Source organism: Rosa chinensis, chromosome 1, assembly GCF_002994745.2.
Source record: "Rosa chinensis cultivar Old Blush chromosome 1, RchiOBHm-V2, whole genome shotgun sequence".
Taxonomy (NCBI): Eukaryota; Viridiplantae; Streptophyta; class Magnoliopsida; order Rosales; family Rosaceae; genus Rosa; species Rosa chinensis.
This window is the reverse complement of record NC_037088.1, coordinates 4,239,794-4,263,972: the sequence shown is the minus strand read 5'-3', so window position 1 is coordinate 4,263,972 and position 24,179 is coordinate 4,239,794. Positions and strand designations below refer to the sequence as shown.

At 37.4% G+C, this 24,179-nt stretch overlaps 2 long non-coding RNA genes across 8 annotated transcripts; both read left to right on the top strand.

The window, feature by feature from the left end:
- The first annotated feature begins 12,947 nt into the window (after positions 1 to 12,947).
- LOC112192875 lies at positions 12,948 to 15,337 on the top strand. Its single transcript, XR_005804561.1, has 3 exons — positions 12,948 to 13,168; positions 14,021 to 14,405; positions 14,497 to 15,337. It is a non-coding gene; the product is annotated as an uncharacterized LOC112192875 (long non-coding RNA).
- Positions 15,338 to 16,876: 1,539 nt separating this feature from the next.
- LOC112192880 lies at positions 16,877 to 23,239 on the top strand. Of its 7 annotated transcripts, none has more exons than XR_002933677.2 (12): positions 16,877 to 16,990; positions 17,126 to 17,201; positions 17,527 to 17,676; positions 17,815 to 17,924; positions 18,209 to 19,065; positions 19,147 to 19,191; positions 20,271 to 20,310; positions 20,718 to 20,834; positions 21,076 to 21,161; positions 21,244 to 21,326; positions 21,501 to 21,601; positions 23,171 to 23,239. It is a non-coding gene; the product is annotated as an uncharacterized LOC112192880 (long non-coding RNA). The 7 variants fall into 7 exon arrangements; XR_005804550.1 differs by having other exon boundaries at positions 18,209 to 19,061; positions 23,138 to 23,238; XR_005804548.1 differs by having other exon boundaries at positions 21,081 to 21,161; positions 23,138 to 23,238.
- The last annotated feature ends 940 nt before the right edge of the window (positions 23,240 to 24,179 follow it).

The window sequence follows — 24,179 nt, the reverse complement described above, 5'->3', positions numbered from 1 at the left end:
GCCAGAAAGCAGCATGAGATTATTTCTGGATTTGTATGCCAGATAAGGGACTCATTTCAACGTGCCAAGTCTAACACTTAATCCTTCACTTCTGAAAATATGTCTTTGCTATTCCAGGACCATTGTACAAACCCAAAAGTCACATTTCTCAAAACATTCTCAGTGCAGGTAAAGTTAAACCAATTTGTGTTGATTTGATTAATGCAAAGTCCAATATTTGTATGCCATTTAAGGACCATTTTTATATGTCACGTCAACATTTACTTCACTTCCTGAAAGTATGACTTTGTTATTCCAGGACCATTCTGTAAACCCAGAACAGGCAGCAGAATCATTGTTGTAGAACATATTATAGATGCCAAGTTCTACTTTTAACTCACATAAAAGTTAAAGGGAGGAATATATGTATGATACATTCAGCAGGGGAACCAAACTATGACATTGCAGTACCCCATTAGAGTCTTCTCTTTTTGTTTTGTGCGTATGAACGTGGGAGTGGACAAGGGGCAAGGACTAAACAGTTACATACATCCAGAAAAATATGGGTGGAAGAAAAAACACTCTGCTTTAATTTTTATTACCAAATTTTAAGCCTTACAATTCTCATTTTTTTGGTCGGGTTCTAACAGTTGTCACTTATGTATGACATTTCCAACAAAACTTTCATAGGTTGGTAACAAAGTCAGAATTATCAAAATTTTGATAACATATGCAAAACAAGGGTCACAGCATGAAGTAATTACAAAAAGAGAATGTTGATAGATTACCATTGATGAAAGAGCTTGAAGCCCAGCTGCCCGCAAATTCATTGCTGTCCCATCCTCCCTCATTTCTTGAGCTATTTGACAAAGTTTTGGAATCATGCTGTCTAAGTTAAACATATATGTACCATCCTTCTGCACAATCAAAAAGGTCACATGATCGTAAAAATTAATTTTCTTCAATTGAGTACTACCAAAGGGCCAAAACAAAAAAAAAAAAGATGAAAGACAAACTACAATCTGAAAGATAAAGAACACACCAACTCCCACCTGATTATTCACAAAGTCGAAAAGAGTTTGGCATCCTTAAATACGTATTTCATCATGTCGTGTTTGATCAAGCAGAATTTGAGATATGCTAAGTAGACTACTTGTCAAACAATGGCCTGCAAACATAAACAGATCAAAGCTTGTATAGCTATGCATAAAATAAGCTTGAAACGACTTCAGAAAGTAGTTGTGTTACCTCTTCCCATAAATCACTCATCATCTAGACAGAAAAGTATTGCACAAAAGACTACTGGAAAAAATAGATGAAAAACCCACAGAATGCAAGTAATTTTGATGTGTCTCATATTCATTATACACTCTACAATGAGACACAGGAAGATTACTCTAATGGTCATGGTAGACAAAATGAGTCTGACAAAAAAAGCTAAGCTGCATGATACACAAAGATGTTTATTTTGTATGTTTCCATCTTCATGCATGCTTGCAAGTTATATATATATATGAGATCTTTTATTATCTCTGTAAGTTTATATCAATTCTTAAATGTCATTACATATCCACCTTATCTAATGTTTGCTTGAAAGTAGTGTTACCTATTAAGAAAAAGCTCAAGAGTGTGTTTGAGTTGTCTCTATGTGTGTATGCACATCATACAGGCTCTTAGGCAAACAAAAACACTGGAAAACACCAATATATGACCACATGCCTTAAACAATGTAGTTTTCTGACTCTATAACGCATGATGATCATATCTTCCAAGTTCCACCTTAATAGTACTGTACGAAAACTTTGAGATTAAGCTTTTAGTCATCTTTTTAATTAGTTTAAATTCATGTAATATTCTAAAGAGATCTGTCATCACCCAAATTTGCTTATGCGAGTAGCCTAAACCCTAAAATATATAAATATCGGCCTTTTTTTTTACCCTCTTTTGTTTACATTTAGGATTTTCAGTTGCTGATTCTTCTGATTACTGTTTCTTAAAATAGTTTACTTAAAGGTGTTTATTTCAATTTGCTGTTACATTATTTGATGTGTTATATAGGCCACACCCACGCATTTTAGCTTGAGTCACTATGGAGGCCCCAAACCCGTCATTCTTAGATTCCCAAGAGATTGACGTGAAATCTAGAAAAGCTGCTACCAGAATCGACATTGCAACCGAATAAAAGGCAGTACAGAAAAGAATCCATAATGCTGCGAATGCTCTTCCATGTGCAGTAGAAAATGCAAAATCTTCATATCCAATCATAGTCATGGTCATAACAGTCAAGTTAAGAAGCAGAGGCTTGACAGGATGGCGTGATCTGGCGCGCAATGCAGGACAAAAGAAGCATATGCTTTCACTAACATGGAAAACTTGCCTTGAGATCAACCCCATCTTTTTATTTTGATTTGATTTTTCCTAACTCCCTCTTAATGATTCTCATACACCAGCTCTCAAATATTTGCTCAAAATGATCAGAAAACTGAAAGTTTTTCAATTTTTTTTTTCGATCAGTTGGGAATTTTTTTTCTTCTGATTATTTTATTTTATTTTATTTTTTGGATTTTTTGGTGTACGAGTGTAAACACGAAAATCTGAAAGCAAACAAAATGCAGACACGTGTACAAAATTAATAATTTTATTAATTTAAGTGCGGGTTACAATCTTTGGTAATCCTCTGATCACTACTAAAAACAATTGCTTTTGCGACGCCTATTTTACGATGGCAATTTGGGCTTTTGCGACGGAAAAATGAGCCTTTTGCGACGGAAATATTGGCGTTGCAATAGGTGGTGTCACAAAATCCATTTGCGACGGTAAAATGCCGTCGCAATGGTTAAACTATTTGCGACGGATACTTTGCCGTCGCAAAAAGATATTTTATTTAAAAAAAAAGTGGGGTGAATTGGCGTCGGATACTTTGCCGTCGCAAAAGAAAATTTTGATTTATAAAAAAAAAAAATAGTGTGAATTAAGAACATGCAAAAGTTATTAAGATATATTAACATTGTAAACTTACAATAAAACTAATGAAATGGTGCAAATACAAAATGTCATAAACATACAAAATGCCACTCATAAACATTCTAGTCTGGTATACATAAACTACACCAAATCACATAACCTATTTATACTATGTTGAATCGAACAAACTATGAATTACTCAAGCTGTTCTTTAGCATACAAACTATTTATACTATGTTGAATCGTTGTCTGCATCTGCCCCATCTCCTCCTGAAATTGACAATTAACTCTAGTCAACAATATAGTCACAAGTCAAGAGCACGAAATCTACTTGCATCAAGGAATGCTAACAAAAATAAAAAGAAGATAACCTCAGTTTGATTTATAAATGATGTCAAGAGCATGTCCTTCAATTTTCTGTTTTTCAATCGGCCTCATCAGTATGACTCCCATGCATGTTCTCTACATTACCTAAAATAGCTAAGTTACAGGACGCACGCCATATGATAATGCATGCAGACAAGAATACTTCTCATATACATTGGTAGAATTAATTTTACAGTTTGATTCATCAATTGGTAATGAACTGCCTCCTAATTTGATTCTTATAAAAAAGAACTATCTTGTTTACGTTCCACACCAAAATTTCGGTTCATATATACTCTTTATATAGAATGTATGGATGGATTAATCATAAGTGTAACGTGCTACTATATACGTACTGGGTATGAGTCTTGACCATGAGATGGAAAAAATATACGCCTCTAAACCAGTATCCACCATTAGTTGCACATCTTCCTACAATTAAAATCATTATATATGTGCATATATGATACATGAATTCATCCCAACAATAATAAATTTATTCAACCATTTCAAACAACATCTATTGCAACAAAACGTAGCTATACTATGCTTACTTCCACCAACAAGCCATCAATTATATATGCGCAAACTAGTTCCTTTCTGGACGGTAACTCGAAGGCCTCGTTTAAATTTGCTAGTTAAAGTTATTTTTGGATTCTTAAACCTTACTATTGTATAAGAACTATACATGAGTATTCCCATCAGATTATCGATGTGAGACTCAGAGATGACATATAACAAACAATACACTATTTGTATAAAGAATTTGACCAAGCAACAATAATAAGACTTGGGAAGCAACAATAACAAGTAGTTAATCAATACATATGAATATTAAATTAAAGATCAGTGGAAAACCCAATTAAATCTAGATTGCAATGTGTGCGCACCTTGTATTTATGATACTCATCACATGCTACATCTCCAGTGGCTCCATGCATTTTACCTGAATTTTCCAAGTTAGTAATGATTTTCACATGTTTGGAAAATGCATGCAAGTCTTTTGATTCAAATTAATTGCAATTGATTATTATATAGTTTGATGTATGTAAATAGAGGCAACTGCGAGATTTCAATACTCATCACTATCAATTATTAGAGAAAAATTGGTTAGAGAGATAAGATTAAAGCTTGATATAGAGTATTTAATCAATGAAAATAATTTGGTGTTGGATTTTAATTCATATTTATATTTGTGTCATAAAACTATAAAGTGTGCTAGACTATGCCTGTGAATATCTTAAAAGCATCAGGTGTTTTCCGCTTCTCTGTAGCATGAAAAATTTGGCTTCTCTTGGCTAGGTAGATCCCTGGATCAACTATAATTGGCTGGATCCTATACAACCTTCTACTTATGATATTTCAACAATCCAAAAAAAGTCTGGACATAAGAATTATATATACAGCTTCAGGTTCAAATAGAAATAATTGTGAGAAAATAGAAATACGTGTGAGAAAATAAAGCTACCCTTGGTGATATAGTTTGCCTATTCTTTCCATCCAAGGGCACTGATGTGATCAATGAAATTGAGATCCCGTCTTACAGAAGAGAAGACATGGGACCACTGGTCTGACAAACCAGAAGCAAAAACAAATAAGTTGGCAGAACTTATTAAGGAAAACAACAGGGTGCAATAATTTATCAAGACAAGCAATACAAAGCAATTACGGTACATATCAGAACTTGCATAAATAAACGAGTATTGAATAAAATGTGGCATTCTAGAGAATTGATTTTACCCCAAGCTTGAAGGATAGAACAAAGTGACAATGGTAACAACAATACAGAAATGCTGGTTATCAAACTCACTGACTACATAAATATAAATTGGGACTTCAGATCCTCACATAAGGCTCGAGGTAGAAGTTACTCCTAATAAGAGTTCATCATATGCAAAAGTGACATATAAGCTTCAAAGAATTGCCAGAGAGGCCATAGTTGCTTAGGATCTTGCAAACACTACCGCCATTCGAGTTCTTTTTTTTTTGAGTTTTTCATCTATTTCATAGACAGCTACTTTGTATGTCCCCTTCTCTTTACCTACCCCTACCATGCTATGTAAAGATTATATGCACTTTCTGAAGCGCCTTTCTATTCTAAATTAGGAGTGACACTTAATAGATAGAATACTTCAATCTGACCTTTCTTAATCACAATACAATAGTGATTATTGAGGTAAAGCAGCATGTGTCATGAAGGATATATCTTTAAAACACAAAATTGATCTGCAGTTGTAGGACATTTCATTAAATGCAGTAGCAAGCTCAAGATCTTGATCAAAACAACAATAGAGATCTCGTACATTTATTCATGGCAGGGTCTTTAAGATTAAATTTTAATAGATTCTTGGCAGTGGGTTGCCTTCTTTTAAAAACTAAATAAAGATTCTTGGCAATACGCGAAGCAAATTGAATACTTTTGACATACAAATGCAAAGAGAAAAGAGAATGAGGGGAATGTGAGTTTAGGTTTTACCAGATTGGGAGGCAGATCGGAGAAGGAGGAGAGGGGGAGCATCTCGAGCACGGTGAGTGAGAGAGAGAGGTGTCGTCAGTGATAGGGGAATTAAACTATCAATTGTCACAAAGTGATAAAATGGGCAACCAAAGTAGTAAGGTCGTCTAATTAAAACCCAATTTTACAAAATCCCAAATTCTTCGCTGAGCAATTTCAACAATTCATTGAAACCCTAAAGCACCAAAGCAGTGACAACTCTGATTTCTATGGAATTTATGGAAAATGAAGAAGGAGAGAGATAAAGATACCGGCCAGCGCAATACCTGAGAAGCTTCTCGATCTTCTCGCACTTTCTGATGAACTTTCCAAGCTTCACCTCCTCTGTCTTGCACCGCATCATCACCACCTTTGACCTTTCTCGTATAGCATCGCTCGCCATCAGATCTGGGGTTAATGCCAGCAGCAGTTCGTCCTCCTCCATACCCAATCCATTTCTTGGTTTCGTTGCTTGAATTTGGCTCTCTTCTCTGTCTGTGCCTATGTGTATATTCGAGAACTCTCTCTGATTTTGTTTTTTTTCTCTGGAGTCCAGAATTCCTCGTTTTGTGAGAATATAAGCGACGGAAAAATGAAACTCATCACATTCTATTTAAATTCATTCGACGGCAGCACTAGATCCGTCGTAAAAATATTACAAAAATGCCACTGAAATATAGCCGTCGCACGCGCCGTTGCAAAAACATAGTTTTCGCGACGGAAAGAGATGCCGTGGCAAATTTTTGAAGCAATTGCAATTGTTTTTAGTAGTGGATTCTATCTCCAACGATGAATTTTCACTCAAGGACTTGACGCTTGATTTTGAGTGGTACGATGGTCACGAGAGTCGACACGTGACGAATGTTTTGACTTGAGGTTGGTGAGGAACCGGCTATTTGGCAGCTTGAGGGTTCTTCACACGAGCTTAGGAGGCTTCAGAAGTTTTGAGAGTATTTTCTTCTCTTTTTTTGGCTGAAGTCCTTCTCTTGATTTGAGAGGGGGTATTTATAGTGTCGGCGTCTCTCTCAATTTGGAATGCCTTGATGACACGTAATTAATTGTATTTTCCTTAATTACGTAATCAAATCAATCAGTCTTAATTAACTGATTTAATCACGACTATTAAGGAATTAACCAATTAATTTGATGGCTGATTTTAATTGTATTTCGTTAATATCACAATTAAATCAATCAGTTTTGATTAACCGATTTAATTATGACTATTAAGAAATTTAGCCAATTAATTGGATGACTGATTGTCGTCTTGATTATCAATTTAAATAAATTGGTATTTAATCAGCAAACGAGATTTAATACTTGATTTGACTCGGAATCAATTGATTTAATTTGATTCATCCGCTTTAATATCAATTGATTTAGCCGGAGCAAATTCATTTATTGCCGTCGGGCCCTTCATGTGTCGCCAAGTGTCATTCTCTGAGTCTGCGTGATTTTGCTGACTCACAAGCCACGTGAACATTTTGTGGGACCCACATGCCGACTAAATTTGTTCGGTCATAATTTTGAGTGTTGACCAAATTACTTAATGAATTTATTTTCATTAAATTTTTAGTGTCTACAAATGCCCCCACAGCCCCACTTCAAGGTGCGCCGTAAACATGTTGTCACGTGTTAGAGGTGTGACTTGAAATTTGAATTTTGACTTTTTTTTTTTTCATAACTTGTCGCGGCACTTTGCTTCGCTGTAGCCAACTTCTAAAACTTCGAAGTTGTAGAGATTCCTTTGGCATCTTGATTTAGAGAGTCTCCAGAAATCTTGATTTAATTTAGAGATTCTCTTGCAATCAAGATTTAATTTTGCAAATATGGCAAGGACTCTAAATGAGCAGGTGACAAAGCCCATAATATAAGAGTTTTCTTGTTAGATATTTATAGAATAAATCATTGATTTTTCCTGAATAAAATATTTATTCACAAAATTTCTGCACTCAAAATATTATTGCCATATACAGCAAAAATAAATTAGGATTTCTGCCATATTTTCTGGTCTCAATTAGGAAATTAATGAAGTGAGAAACCCTAACCTTTTAACATAAAAGGATGGCCTCCTTTGTATTTTGAAGCACAATTGACTTGGCCACTAGTTCATTTCATTGCCTTCTGTCTTTGGGGTTGCAGAAGATCATCAACCACAGGTTATTTGTCTTTTACTCAATTCTTCTTTATCAGTCAAGATACTTTGAAACGACGCGAGCTGTTGGTAACGGCAAGGTAAGTTTTGCAGTGTCCGTCATTGATTTAATGCCTCTGTTGATTAGCCTTTATTTTCATATCATTTCTTTTATATGTGTCACGGCTTTATGCTATCATGAATGACCCATGATTCCACCTTCTGACATGGTAACGGTAGAGACATATGTGATCATGATTGTGCACGTGCAGCCCATTGCAAAGTGAAAGCATGCACGTACAGATTCAAAGTGAAAGCATGATTCATTTCTGCACTTAATCACACACTCATATATATGCATGTGCAGCACTGCAGCCCCTGGAATTTCTCTTCACATCGTACATGTAAACTTGCAGAGGCATGATTAATTGCTCATTCATGTTCACAGAATGAATTTTTTTTTCACATCGCACAGTATATGTGTACTCTAACAATTGCTTTAAATATTTTTTTCTTTGTTCAGAATTGTGGTGACAATTGAAGAATGCCAGCTTGCTTCTTTATTTGCTGCTTGTTGTTGCTAATTTCTTGCCTTGGGCTCCGCAAGTCATCAAGCTGAGGTCTGGCTTTCTGTCCTTTATTTTGTTCAATTATTCCCCAATTGTCCAGCTTCTTCTAGCAATGCACATGCACACGATTGATTTTTTTTTTTTGGGTGATCCTGACGTGATGGCAAGACAGAGCATTTTCTGAAAACATATATTTTTCTTCTCCCTTCTTTCAGGGCTTTGGCGATAATTGAGGAATAGACAGGAATCCACTCCGAATGGTGTGCTGCACTCTTGGGACCTTGGGTTGACATGAACTGTGGATAGTGGCAGAGGCAAGTTTTTTTTATATCTCTCATTGATTTATTGTCCCCTTCTTTTTATTGCATTTATTGTTTTTTTCTTTACATACGCCGTGACTAGCTTTTTCCAATCATGATGTCGCCTTTTTTTTCTATACCGTACATGCATTTCTGGAAATTGGTCTAAATATGTATTTTTTTATGATGTCACCTCCCCCTTTTTTTTTTTTAATGACACACAATTTCATATATATGTCAATATATATATTGCTTCTTTTTTTTTGCAGAATTTTGGCAACAATTCTTGACCTAAATACTTGGACTTTTCCACTTTTTGATTGTGAGAAAATCCTCTCAAAGCAGTTAGACTTTGCGTGTTTATCGACGTCAAAGAGAAGAACGTGAACGTCCTAAACGCTTGGATTCCTCCACCTTAGCTCATGGTAGGGTCCACCAAAAGCGGTTAGGCTTCGCGTATTTGGCGGCTCACGGAGAGAAGAATGTGGACGTCCTAAACACTTGGATTCCTCCACATTTGTGCGTGGTAGGGTCCACCAAAAGAGGTTAGACGCGGACGTCCTAAACGCTTGGATTCCTCCACATTTGTGCGTGGTAGGGTCCACTGAAAGTGGTTAGGCTCCGCGTACATCGTCAGGCACTCGCGATCGCGCTTCCCGTCCTTTTGTGGCCATGGCTTTCTTCAAGTGCTTCAAGAAATGGACAGTCACCATCCTCGAGGATCCGGAGGACGCTCAAAGTGATGGAACTACTTTGCAAGTGCACCCATCGTTGACTGGGCCTCAAGCAATCGATGTCCCTCCTTATGACCCTTCAGCTCACATCCTCTAGTGGACTCATGTGGTACCTCGCCAGCTAGCTATGTTTCGACAACCGAGATCTGGAAGAGACTAACAAAACTCGCATGTACTGTTGCTGAAGTTTTCGCATCATGATCAGAACACTCCTCAGACCCCATTCAAGCTTCTCAGCGATCGTGTACGCAACGGTTCAGTGAAGTGGAGCAATGCATTTCGTGCAAACGGGGTCTTCTCTTACACAGAATTCTACTTGGAATGGGTAGAAGATATCTTAAGCAAGACTGGCAAGCTTACTCGGGAGGCTGGTCTCTATCGAGCGATATTCACCTCACTATTTAGCTATGACCGTGTTGCATCTGTCATACGGGCTTTCTGCGAGTACTGGTGCCCCGCGACAAATACTCTCCACACATCTAGCGGAGAAATGTCCATCTCCCTCTGAGATTTGGACCAACTCTGCCTTGCTGGACCGTTTTATGATGAGGTGGTTCCAGCTGCTGAAGAGCTTACTGTAGCAAGCAAAGGGAGTCAACAGAGCTGCCGCTATTTGTTTCTCGCCTACCATAAGCTTTGCAAAGAAGGCCAAGGGCAGAAAGTGAAGTTAACTTCATGGATACGATATTGGTATAGAGGAGCTTTGCGCTATAAGAGGCCTCCAAACAAAAGCACCAGGAACAAAAGAGATCTGCCCCAGAATGTGTTTAATCCATCTGGCATGATCCATGAGATCCGACAACGTACTTCTGCAGACCTCGTAGTATTTGATGACTTAGGCATTGAGAGTGAAGATGTAGAGCCCACCTATTTGGCTGCCTTTCTTGCTTGTTGGTTGTGTCTGTTTGTTTTACCCAGAGACGACACTGGTTTGATTCGTCTGGGAGTATTCAAAGTTGCCAGTAAAATGTCACAGGGTGTACAGTTTTGCCTAGCAGTACCAGTGTTGGCCAACATCTATAAGGGTTTAGGAGAGATTTCTGTTTTCAGCGATCTAGGTAACTGCTCGGCTGCCCTTCCTTTTCATTATATTTATGCATGGCTAGCAGAGTACTTTGGCACCCACTTTCAGTCTCCGCTTCCGAACGACCTAAGGCCCCATATGGTTCGCTTCTCCGGAGAATTTTCAACTAAATATTGTGGGGACTCATAGGCGCTTTCTTTGTTCAATGCATGTGATAATGTGAGGATGGATGCATTTGCCAGGGTATTTTCGGAGAGCAGAGTGATTATCAACCTCTAGAACATCTCCCATTTAGACCTCATATATCTCATCAACCTTCGATCTGGGTATCTTTCTCTCAGACAGGATAACCGACGAGTCATTTAACCATACAGTCCACACCGGTTCAGTCGACAGTTTGGTTATGTCCAAGACATTCCTAGCATCCTTAAGAATGACATTCGTACCGGTATGTGGGCTTTGATTTACAAGCATTGGGATTCCTGCACCAGAATGAACACCAAGTGCGTGGTAACGTTGCTGATCCAGAGTGCTATCTCGGAGTACATGGTTACTCGAGATCATGTCGACTGGTGGTCTAAAGTGTACCATTCTACACCAGTGAAAGCAACGAAAGAAGCGCCTACCAGTAGACCACTGCACAAGACTCTGAAAGCAAAAGAAGATAAGAAGGTCACCCATGCAACACCGCCTCATCACAAAAATGTGATTCCTCGTGAAGTTGAATGTAGCACCAATGTCCCTGCGCCTCCTAATAGGACTTTGCTTCCTAGTAGTGCTTTGCTCCCAGATAGCAACCGTCAGGCTCATCCGGTCGACTTTCTGGAAGATGATGGAGACTCTTTAGATTCTCACATCGCTTTGGTCCGTCCACTTAAGCTGAAAAGACCAGCAATCCAAGAAAGAAGGCGTAGTGGGAGCAGTAGTAGCAATAATAGTGTAATACCCCGAAAATCCAATTTATTCTCCGAGGACATTTTAGAATGATTTCGAGGTCATGGGAGATTGTACGAAGCTTGGAGAAGTGTGGAATTGTTCGAAACGATTTTATTTCGAAAAGCGTACGTTAATTAGGGCACGCGAAATCGACTTTTTATACGTACAGAATTTGGGAAAACTTCCTTCACGAAAGTTGTAGAGCTCGTCGATATGATCACGTGCATATGCGGAACACAAAAATCAGAGTTCGTATGAATTAGTTATGATTTTTTGAAAATATTTTCAGTTTGATATAAGGCTTCCTTTTTTGGAAACTTCCAAAAAAATCATTTCAGCCTTCCCATTTTGGAAAGCCGGCTTCTCTCTCTCCTCCGCGTCCGAGCCGAAGCGAAAACAGAGCAGGCGAACTCCGGCCGAGTTCTCCACCATCCGGCCACCGTTTGACGCCAAATCACCTCCCTTGCCTTCGCCTCGACGCCTCCTCTCCACCGGACTCGATCGTTTCCACCGGGAAAGCCTCAAACTCCGGCAAACTGGAGTTGCTAACTTTGAAGCAAAAACGGTCAACGCCGGTTTTCTCCTAGCTCCGGCCACCAAAACTTCCGATCCTTGGCTCCATGAACTCCCCTCAACCTGCTGATCATCATACTAGGAGGATTGCACCTAGAGTGACCGGTTTCACGTTCGTCGGAGCTCGGTCGGTTTTCGATCCGAAACGAAAATCTTTCGATCGGGATATCTCGAGCTGTAGTGCATCGTTTTGATTTATTCTTGATCCAGTGGGTTCGCCTTGATGTTCTTAACAACTCTCTAGAAGGAATCGAGGCCTGAAATTGAATTTTTTATGTCGAAAATCGAGCTCGCCGGTTTCTGGAAATTCTCGCCGGTTTCTGGAAATTTTCCGGCCACCTTCATACTGTTCAAGGTAATTTTCGACCCCTTCCGGTCATTTTCAGACTTCGTGCTAGTTATAAAAATTATTGGGCTTGATGAGAGGAAGAGGAGCAGCCAGGCCCCGACACCATTGGCGGTGGTCGGCGGCGGCTCTGCCCTTTTTCCGGCGACCATTTTCCGGCCACCTCCGGGGGTCAAAAATGTGATTTCTTTACAGTTTTAGATTCTACGTTTCGATACGATCGTTTGCATATATAATTCATAATTTTTGGATATCGTATGATTTAGTTATGAATTTTTACGGTTTCGATCGATTTCGATAATCCAATTAATGTTTTTCGAAGATCGGACCGTCCGATGGACTTGTAGTTTTGATATGTTGATCGTATGACTGTCCCGGTGACTTTGTGAGGTCACGGGCGAAGATCCGACCGTTGGATTTTCGTATAATTGTGAATTAGGGTTTTGGAAGGCGATTCGTGAGAATCCGACCGTCGGATTTTCATGAAATTTTGTGGAGATATTGATAAGGATGATTCAGGAAGATCCGACCGTTGGATCTTCGTGATAATTTTGGGGGATGATCCTATGGGCGATCCGTGAGGATCCGACCGTTGGATCATCATATAATTTCGATCCGACCGTTGGATCGTCTTTATTTTAATTATGAGTTGTGGGCTAAGTTATGATCATATTGGATTTAGGTGATTGACGGTCTTCCTTGGTGAGCGGTTTTGGCGTGTTTTGTGAAATTGAAGACGCAGTGGGATTAGAGGTGAGTAAATCTCACGCGGTTCATATTACGAACCGAGTACTGTTAATTAATTTATTTTGTCGTAATTGTGTGAAAAATATTTATGGAATAAATATTTGTTTTTAATCATATGGACTTGATCAACTACGGTCCATAGGTAAGTAAAATGTTTTAATTATACAAAATGAATTTCCTGATTTTCTTGTGTGTGATTTATAGTTGGTATTAGTGATTATCCCTGTGCGGATGATTACGTATATATATATATTTACGTGGATATATATATGGAATGGTGTGACATTGAGGTGGGTGTGGAATTATGATAATTTGGTTGAGATATGATATTGTATTGGAAATTACCATGATTGTTTACGATGATGTTAACCGATAATTGTGTGTGATAATTATGTTGATCTTCTGAGTTGATTAGAGGGTAGAATTGTAGTGCTCTGAGGACTGGGAGTCCGAAGACCGCCGGTTAGATAAGAACCGAGATGTAGTTGTAGTGCTCTGAGGACTGGGAGTCCGAAGACCGCCGGTTAGATAAGAACCGAGATGTAGTTGTAGTGCTCTGAGGACTGGGAGTCCGAAGACCGCCGGTTAGATAATAACCGAGATATAGTTGGATCCAAACAGTTGGGATGGACCAAAGTAGTGATATTGTGGATTTGAGGATTGTGGAAATGTATTCGTTGTGGATTTTCCGTGTTTTGGTTTGATGTTTCCTTACAGATGTTGAGATTGTTGATTTTTACTTGAGTTAAAATAAATGTGTTATAAAATCAACATTCCCTTCTTATTTACTCACGAGCTGTCAAAAGCTTACCGGGTTTGGTGTTGTTGCAATCCCGGTACACTATTCAAATTGTGTAGCGGGAAATCTTGCAGGTTAGGAGATTCAGGGCGGTGATCGCACGGGTTAGAGTAATAGTTATAGTTTTACAGTGATTGTAATAGCGAGGTGAGTGATGCTCAATTTGAGCTTTACATATTTACTTTGTTTAAGTGAGTTGTAATAATTAATTTGAGATTCGAAATTTGAGTGATTTGTGTTTTTAGTTGATTTTTCATGTTTCGGATTTTGAATTAGTTATTCAAAATTCGGGGCGTGACAAATAGTGAGGTGCACTTTAAGCGTCGGAAAACTGACACCAGTCTTGGCCCTATTTATTGTGATCCCAATGCTGAGTTCACTCTGAATACCGACTTTCTTGGTGACATTTCAACTTCTTCTCAACCGATGCTGCAACGAAATGAGGTAACTCTTTTTTGGACTTGCGTCAGAGATTTTTTTGTCTTTTTGTGGGTTTTTCCTTGGAACTTGAATTGTTCTTTTCCCATCTTTTCAGGGTGCAGAGATTGATGGTCACTCACTTTGGGGGAACGATGACGCCTCTTTAGACCCTATACGTGTTCTTTCTGCAGCGGAACTTGAGGCTTACGCTATACCCACGAAAGAAAAATCCAATGCAAAGAATGACTTACAGCAAATTGACCCGACAGGTACAATTCTCAACTCTTGTGGTTCATGCATGGTTCAATTAAGGAAGGAGTCAAGGTGGGCCACCAGCCTATTCACTGTCAATAATATGTAAGAAATCCCATGCAATTAAGTTGTGTGGTGGACATGGAACATATGGAAGGGTAACGCCCTCGCAACCCAGCGAAGCTAAAGATACAGTTTAGCAAACCCGTGCTTTCTCCTACTTTCCGGTGATTGCTCTGCTTAACCTACAACGTTGAGTATCGATTCAGTGACGCGAAGAGATCACACCACAAGGCCTTATCAGTAAGACAAGAAGTCTTTTTCCAAAAGGCAGAGAAAAGAACCTTGTGACGGGGTTGATGCTCTCATCGTCCACATTGTTTGATCAAGAAGTTAGGTCAAGGATGCCCCGACGACTGCACCCCACTGTGCTGGCACGCCTGTGCACTCAAAAGAGACTGTTTGCAACCAGACTGGTTTTTGGAGCCAAACAATTATAGAAAGGCGAAGTGGGGCCAGTGGTGAGAAGAAGAAAAGGCCATAGAGTTTACTTAGATTTTCTCTTTGTCTATGTTGATGAGAAATTCAACAATAGAACTCTTTTTTTTATATTTTTTTTGCAAAACTCAAGGATCAGAATCACAAATGTTTTATATACAAATATAAACTCAAGGGTTTTTATCTGCTATAAGGTTTGAATTTTAGTGAACCGGATAAAATGGTATCCAAACTTATAAAGTCATCAATAAGGTATCAGACTTTCGAAAGCCCACTATTGAGATACCTCCGTTATTTTCCGTCACGACTCTGTTGTAAAAGACCACGTGATAAAATTTTGAGGGCCATTTTTGTTTTTTTACTTTTCTGATTAAACCCAGAGGTATCAAGTCTTTGTCTTTTAATCAATTAAATTGTTATAAGATGATGATGGTGATGCTTTGTATGAAAACTGATGGAGTGAATATCAAGGGGGTATGATGTGGTGATGAAGTTTTGGAGGGAAATTTGGGAGAAAAATTGGCACAACTATTGATTTTCGGAGAGAAATTTGAAGGGAAATAGAGGGAGCAACTATAGAAAAACCATTTAGGGGTATTACAGTTATTTCTGCTAAAGAAAAGACACGCGCGTGCACGAACATGTGAATATGTGATCTCTTGTAATAGATTATAGAGTAGTGACGAAAAATGATGAAGATACCTAGATAATGTGTTATCGAAAGCTTGAGTATCTTATTGATCACCTTATAAGTTTGAGGACTATTTTGTACGGTACACTACAATTCAGACCATGTAGTTGATAAAAATAGTAGGGTTCTAGTTTGAGAAATAAGCTATTGCTAAAAGCCCCAAAACTACATGGTCTCTTAGTTGATATTGAGTTAGGTAGCGTTCTAGTTTTGGTGCTTTTAGCAGTAGCTTATTTCTGTCGGCCCTTCATAGGACAGGTTATTGTGTAATATTTGCCTCATTCTACCTATTAATGGATTGACACCCCAATTTAATAAAAAAAAATATCAACTAAGAAATTATAACTATACTAAAATCCAAACATGATGTATTCTGCCCTTGGCTTTGCGTCCTTTTTACGGGATTGTCCCTCCAGCTGTTTGCGTTATGTGCTGCTTGTGTTTGCTCCACAAAGAGACAGCGAGGGTGATAGAGGGAGAGAGACAGTAGAATCGAGGCTGAGGGTTTGTGGTAATAAAATTTCGGGTAAAAACTCCAAATGGTACCCAAATGACAGCGAAAGGTTTTTTTGGCACCTTTAAATTTTTTTTTACCCAAATGGTACCTGAACTGTTGCATCGTTACCAAATATAGTACCTCCATTAACTTTTCTGTTAAAGTCGCCTACGTGACATGTACTCTGTTAGAAAAAAGTCCAAATAATACCCAAACTATTGCAAAATATATATTTTTTGGTACCTATAATATTTTTTTTTACCCCCAATGGTACCATTTGGAGTTTTTTTTTCAAAAAAATTACATGCCACGTAAGCGATTTTAATAGAAAAGGCTGAAAAGCTAACCAAGGTAGTAAATTTGATAATAGCACAATACTTTAGGTACCATTTAGAGTAAGAAAAAGTCGTAGGTACTAAAAAGTACCTTTCACAATAATTTAGGTATCATTTGAAGAATTTACTCTAAAATTTCACGTGTGATTGATTTGGGGTTTTGGGTAATAAAGGCCTTATCAATCACCTGCAACTTTTTTTTTTCTTCACTCTCTCCTCGTTCATTACTTCATCAATCGTCTCAAAGCTCCTTCTTATTTTTTTGATGACACAAAGCTCCTTCTTATTAATCCCCGGAATCAAATCACTTCTCAGCTTTCATCGCGTGTAGGAATAGGTTCGTCGGAGTCTCGGCAAAGAACACCTCCTTCAATAAGTGTTTTTGACTTTTTGCTATCTATACTTCTGTTGGGTAGGAATTAGTTTCCCCCTTTGAATTTAGCATGAGAGTTGATTTTGGTTGAATTTACAGGAGACCCGTTATTGAGTGAAGGAGAAGAGGATGACTTTGTGTCCGGGTTTGTTTTGGCTTCCTGCAAGTGCAATGGGTAATTGTGTAACTCTCACTGTGAATATTAAGAGTTAATTTTTGGTTAGCTATGAATCTGGTTTTGTGTACTTCGTCAGTTTGGTATTGTAGGTGTTCAAGTTAAGTCTGCATGTAGTTCTTCTGTTTTATAACTTTGAGTAGTTGAATGAAGTTGAATAGTGTGCTACTATTATGGTCCATTTGTCCTTACGTATCAAAATTAACCTTGCACCAGTTATTTTGTTAAATTCTTGAATCTTTTGTTTTCTTGAGTTGGGTAGTTTCAGTGGTCACATTAGACCCTTCTAAGCAAGGTTCTAACCCACATCCTATTTTGATTTCAGCAATTTTTTATATCTACGAACTTGAGTGGTTCTTTGCAATTAAACATTGTGATCGTCTTATGTTTATCTGGTTGGAGAACCAAACTGGGAGCAATGTAGAAGACTGACAAGGGCTGCTGCTATGAATACAAGCACACCCGACACAGCAAGGTGCTCTGTTTGTGCTTTGTTTAAGGATAAGTACTACATTTATTCACCCACTGAGCTTTATGTCTGTTTGTGCTAACACTCATAAATGTTACAGCATTTGTTGGCTTTTGATCTCATTACCAACATCATCTTTTGCAGGAAATTGAAGCAAATGAGAAGCATAGATATCAACTCCAACATATGATTGAGGAGGCCATTAGTAACAGTGGCAATAAAACTTGCGCATTCTTAGCCAACCCAGGCTATTGGTGAGTTCATAGTAAAGAGCAATGCTGAATAGACATATATTTGACCTGGCACAGTAAATTGGAAGCGATTGTTTTCAATTGAATATAAAAGGTTATAAGTCTCAAGCAAGATCATAAGTGAACATGTTATCCATATATTTGGTTACAAATGCAAGGAAAATTAATGATTTTTTATGAGTGGCATTGATTAACTAAACCTAGATTTTTAAAAGCACAATGTCTAAGATTCACGTATATGCTCTGGATTTTCTTTTGGCCTAACGATTTTGCTTTATTACTTATAGGGAATGGCTAATGCTGAGCTTCAATTTGGAATGGCAATGAGGGAGAAAGTCATTAACACCAACAGAAAGCACTAAGAAACATGTGGGACTTGCTTATGATTATTTACTTAGTATAGTTGTACAATTATGCACCCTTGCGAACTTATCTGCCTGTAGAAAAACCAGAGAAGTTGTGTAGGTGAAAGTGCGAGGATTTGTTGTTAGATTAAACAAACATATATAGTTGAGCTAGAAAGGAGGTAGCTTCCTCAGTTTATCTGCAAGGTATATGATTGATTAGGCACTGATCTCTTTTTATTCAAGTTGATTTGAAAGTGTGAACGAATCCATATTGGTAATATAATTAGGTAATGAATGCCTTGCTGGATCAAAAAGTTTTTAAGCTTAGGTAGAAACCAACTTTCTGTTCATTTGTGTAACATTGGATCAAAAAAATTTTAAGCTACTTTATCTATTATCTGTTCATTTATGTAACATGGTTGCAAGTTTCTGTCCAAGTGTTAAATTGTTGCTACTTTGCATTTCTTTTCTTTTGTGTATGTACCAAGTGTTCTGAATATATGGACCAGAACTTTCTGTTTATGTCAAACTATTACTCTATTACATATAAAGTTCATGGAAAAACCAAAAAAACAAACAAACCCGCAGCAGCGCTATGGCGCTCTTTCCAGTTATATTCTCTCTTCTAAATGTGAGTGGGTTTTTGTCCCTACTATCTACTCCGTTGTCCTTATCGCACCGCTAGCTGGTTTCCTTACACGTAATGCAATCGCTTCTAGAAAGATTCTGATCTGATTGGGATCGAGTTCGTCATCAAAGCCCAGAACTTGGAGAGAAAGAAGGGATGAACTCGGTGGGTAAGAAGATCCAGTCCCGACAGGTCCAATTGTATTTCTGATTTAATTTTGATATGATTGAATTTCTGATTTGTTTGAAAGGTTCCGGCTGGAGGACACATCATTGCGGATGCTCTGCCTGCTCAGGTAGTTGCAACTCTAATGCCCAAGTTCAATCAAACATTCAAACACATCATTGCATTTTTTATTTGTATTTCTGGATCAATGTTGTAAATTCACATTGACTGATAAACTTATATTGCTGCCTAACCTTTGCAATACTTTGACTGATAAACTGATACATTCCCTTCTATGCAAATATGCAATCTTTGTTACGTTATAGCTATGATTTTTTTTTTTTTTTTTTTTTTTTTTGAGAATGGATATCTGATTCCACTTTAACATTAGTATTCCTTTGAATGCTTTTGGTTTGTGCAATCCTTATCATGTCAGAATCAACTCTGATACTTTAAAACAAGAAGAATAATATTTCAGGATCCTTAGCTCCTGATTAATGTTGTAAATTCACATTGGCTATATATTGCTGCCTAACCTTTGCAATACTTTGACTGATAAACTGATATATTCCCTTCTATGCAAATATGCAATCTTTGTTAAGTTATAGCTATGATTTTTTTTTTTTTTTGAATGCTCTTGGTTTGCGCAATCCTTATCATGTCAAAATCAACTCTGATACTTTAAAACAAGAAGAATAATATTTAAGGATCCTTAGCTCCCAGAACATAGGAAACTTTCAGTCAGATCACTTTCTTTTAGAAGCCGATGGTAACCTTCTCAAATTAGAAACTACATTTATTTTTGTTACTTCTTGCTGTGAGTAAATTTTGCCTGCCCCTCAGTTCAGATAATGTGTGTTATTTAGGAGGAAAACAAAATGGTGTACAAGTGTATTTTTAGCTCAGTCCAGATGATGAATTTTTGTTTTGAGACTGCGTCGACACTGCGACTATGAGTCTATTTTTTTTGTAAGTCCATCTTCATGCTGTGTTCCAGGCACTTTTAGAAAATTTAAGGAAAAATTGGCATCTCAGAGTACATCAGCTCTTCATAATATATCCCTTTAATATGCATGTTGGCTGTATAATGAGTTTAACCGCTACTGCTGCTATCCGCCTTTGTTAACCATGAATCAAATTGATAGAAGTTCGTTTTTTGTAAGCCTTGCGTGTGAAGTTTATTGATTTTTTTTTGTAATTTTTCTGTAGATGCCAGATATCTACATGGAAGACCTTTGCAAATATCAAGGTCAGTTAACCTCTCTGTTGCTTTTTTTTTTCTTTTCCTTTCGCAGTTCTGAGTAGATTATGAAATATCACGACAGAATTTAAGTTCTCGGAAAGATATCTATGACATGTTAAAAATAGAGATAATTAACATAGATTAAACAACAAGGGATGTAACAAATCAGGAATTCTGTGAATATTTAATTCCTCAAGTTCCACCCTACCATTCACTCAACAGAAGCTAGAAACCAGCTTTGGGAATGGAATAATACTGTTGTTGTCACTCACTAAAAGCAAGGGTTAATGGAGTGATATCCATATAGACTTATTCGTATCAGTTGAGAATTTCAATCCTTTATGTTACATATGCTGGCAATTCCATCATTATTTAGAGTTTCTGCCTTTCTGTGGTGGGTTTTGGTGATGAAGGATGAAGAAATTGGTGATTGGCATCAGCATAGAGGAATAGATTTCAAAATGCCTCTTCTGGGCTACCTGCAAGAAGATGGCAATGTTGGAGCAAAAAAGGGATTGGGATATTGTCAGGTTGTTCAATCATTATACGCTCTGTTCAATCACACACACACACACACACACACACACACTGGTCTCTAGAAGGGTTCTATGAAGAACTCCCTATTGCAAAAGAAATTGCTGCAGTGAATTCCGCAACTGTATCCGTCAGGAAGTGCCCTGAGCTTAGAATCTTCTATATTCGCAAATGGATTTACCTGATCATGTTGTTGGCACAAATTCACAACACACTGACGACTGGTTTGCTCTGCAGAACAGCTGAGGAGCACCCTGAGATTCTATAACTGAAAGTGAACTTTGATGAGAATAAGCCAATGTGCAAAGCGTATGAACGTGAAGGTCAGCAGCCCCACATTAGTTCCTGAATTTGATATGCAATAAAGCTGTGCATGTTCAATTTTCAAAGGGTTTTATTCTGCAGTGCATATTCAATTTTCAATGAAGATTTTAGAGAGCTTGCAGGGACCCTTAATGCAGAACATCTTGATGGGGATATACGAACAAGTCAGATTCTATTATAAAAGCTGTTCTTTAGGATTTTGTTTTTCATTTCCTGTTGGTATCAAGTTCTCTTAATGTGGAGATATTTGGTTTCTTGGACATGTCAATTTCCAACTGATATCTCTAATTTAACATCCAAAAGGAGATGCTAATTTCATTTCAATTGTACCTTTTCAGATTGGGAAAAGGCTCAGCTGCTTTAGCTGATTTGGGTGAGGCTGAAAAGAAAGAACATGTTGATGATTTGAAGTTCAAGGATTTGGCTGCCAAAATTGCAGGTCAGATTTTGTTTTTCATGATTTTTGCTTAATTGTGGGTTGCTAAGTGATTGTTAAATGCTGGCTCTTTTGCTTGAGTACCATAATGGTAGAATTAATTTAATCTTAAATATTGGTTTTATATATATATCTTATGGACACAATTACTGTATTTGAGGGGTTTTATGGGAATACTTTCATTTCCATGGTTCCAATGGTACAGTTTTCGTAGAAGTCAAAGAAAAACAATCCTGCTTTGTTGCATCGAGTTCTTTAGGTTTCAGTTCTCCTGTACTCGGTTATATGATTTACATTAGTAAAGCATAGGATGGCAGTTTCAGGAGATGAAGACACCCTTTGGAAATGATAATTTTGTTAGTTTTGCTCAACTGTTAAAAGTATGCGTATAGTTACTGAATGGTCTTATGGCTACTTTGTATTTCTTTATATGCTCTACTTCAGGAATAGGCCGCTGTTGCTGAAATAGACCAGCCAAAATGGTGGTAAAGAAGTATTCCCAATATGATTGACATACATTCTACTCAAGAATTCTTGAGTGCTTTAGGTCAAGCTGGAGAGAGCTGTGCATTATTTTGTAAACAATTGATTAAGTGATCCAGATAGGACTTCGTTCTGTCAACATAAGTCTTGCCGTGCATAGAATTTAGTTTTGATTTTCTATTTAGCTTAACATCTCAAAGACTTTTCTTTATACAAAGGACATTAGTAAAGTAATTGATCACTTACAGGCTTTGAAGCCCCCTTTTGACTAGTAGGCTAGACCCTTACGGAACATAACTCTACCTAAGGGCCTACTTGTCAAAAAATTGAATAGTTAGATATTAACACTGCTTCCTTGTATCTTACAGGCTTTGAGGCCCCCTTTTGATTAGTTGCTAAGCTGTGACAGTAACATACAAGGAAGCAGTGTTAATATCTAAGCATTCAGAAAAAATTTCACAATTATATGTTTGTTGCTCACATTACACTGCTCTTTAAAGCCAATGGTTGAGACATCACATTTCCAGATATTGATTACAATTTAAGGCTTTTTATCAGTAAATACCTTTTACAAACAATAATACCCTTCAGAAAACGTAAGACACTTGGATGTCCAACAAAAAATTGAAGTCACCAAGTAATGCTCGTATTATCTATAGTTGCTAAGTTGTATACCAAAGGCTAGACCCTTTTGACTAGTAGGCCCCTTTGGTGTGAATATTATGATTGAAGATGTTAATAACACCGAATTATGATCTGCTTGTTTGTGTGCTTTTTCTTATTGTCTTCCTGGTCCCTACCATACCATCACTGTATGATCTCAACTTTCTACACCACCTCTCACTTAGTTCTCACTATCCCTTAAAGGGAGAGGTGATGTTAGGGTTCATTGTCAATGCAGCTTACTATTTCAGATTTGGTTTTATAATCAGATGTGAATTGTTGCTACTCGACATGCTTTACTTTATTGTATTTTGTGTATTGCATCTGCAGCTTTAGTCATTTCACCGTGCATCTGTTAAAGCATCGTTCATTTATTTTTGCTCTTCTTATTAGATCTTATTTGAGGAGATGAAGTCTTGGTTTCAGACTTGGCATTTCATTGATTTGTTTGCGGAATCCCAGCAAGCACAAGATTTTTGTCTCTCTCAGGCGAGTCCTTCTTATCTTATGTGTTTCTTCTGCATCTGTATATGTCTGAGTGTATATTTGAGCTTCTGATCAATCAGTGATTGGATTTATCTTTGTTTGGTTATGATTTGAAAGAAGTTTTCCAGATTGGTAGTAGATATTGCCCAGTAATGCAGTCTTTCTCTCTCTCTCTCTCTGTCTTTTTTTTTTTTTTTCGGTGAATTCATTCTTTGTCCTTGTAAAAGTTCTGGGTTTGTTGTTTTAACATTTATTTTATGAATTGGTTCGCTTAGTGGGAATGTAATAACAGTAGTGTAATGAGTAGCAGAAATTGATCACTGATCCAAATGGAATATAGGTTTCTCCCCGAGCCTTACAAACGATCATTTAAACCTACAGTCCAAGCAAAGTAGCATTTTCAAAACACACTCAACTTTACTATACTGCCAAACATACACATGAATGCATAGACATAAAAATAACAGTGTCAAGCCCTGATTGATTGATGTGTTCAATAAATTTCCAAAAGCAGAAAGAGAAAAATAAAGTTAAATATGAATTCCTAAAAGAAAAAAATATTGGTGCCTCAAAAACAACTTAGCGGACAGATTTTCAGAGCGCAGGATTGGTTTTCCATAGCAGATGGTACCAAAATTAGATACACTTCGTTTGTTATAGGCTTAACACCCTATTATGGTCTTTTATTGGCTATATGAAAATATGAATGTGGATCTCAATTTTTCGTTTTTCTTTGCCCTTTGTGATTTCATTTAATTAAATCACTCAACCTCTAAATATAGAATCACATTGAAGCCTACCGTTTGAATGATTTTATATATAGAGGAAATCAGTATGTAGTCTTTAATGGTATTGGTTAGTGTTCATTGTCACTATATAAATAAACAGATTATTATGTTTGTAGTTTTTTTATTGCACTTTATAAATTATATCATAGCATTTGTATTTT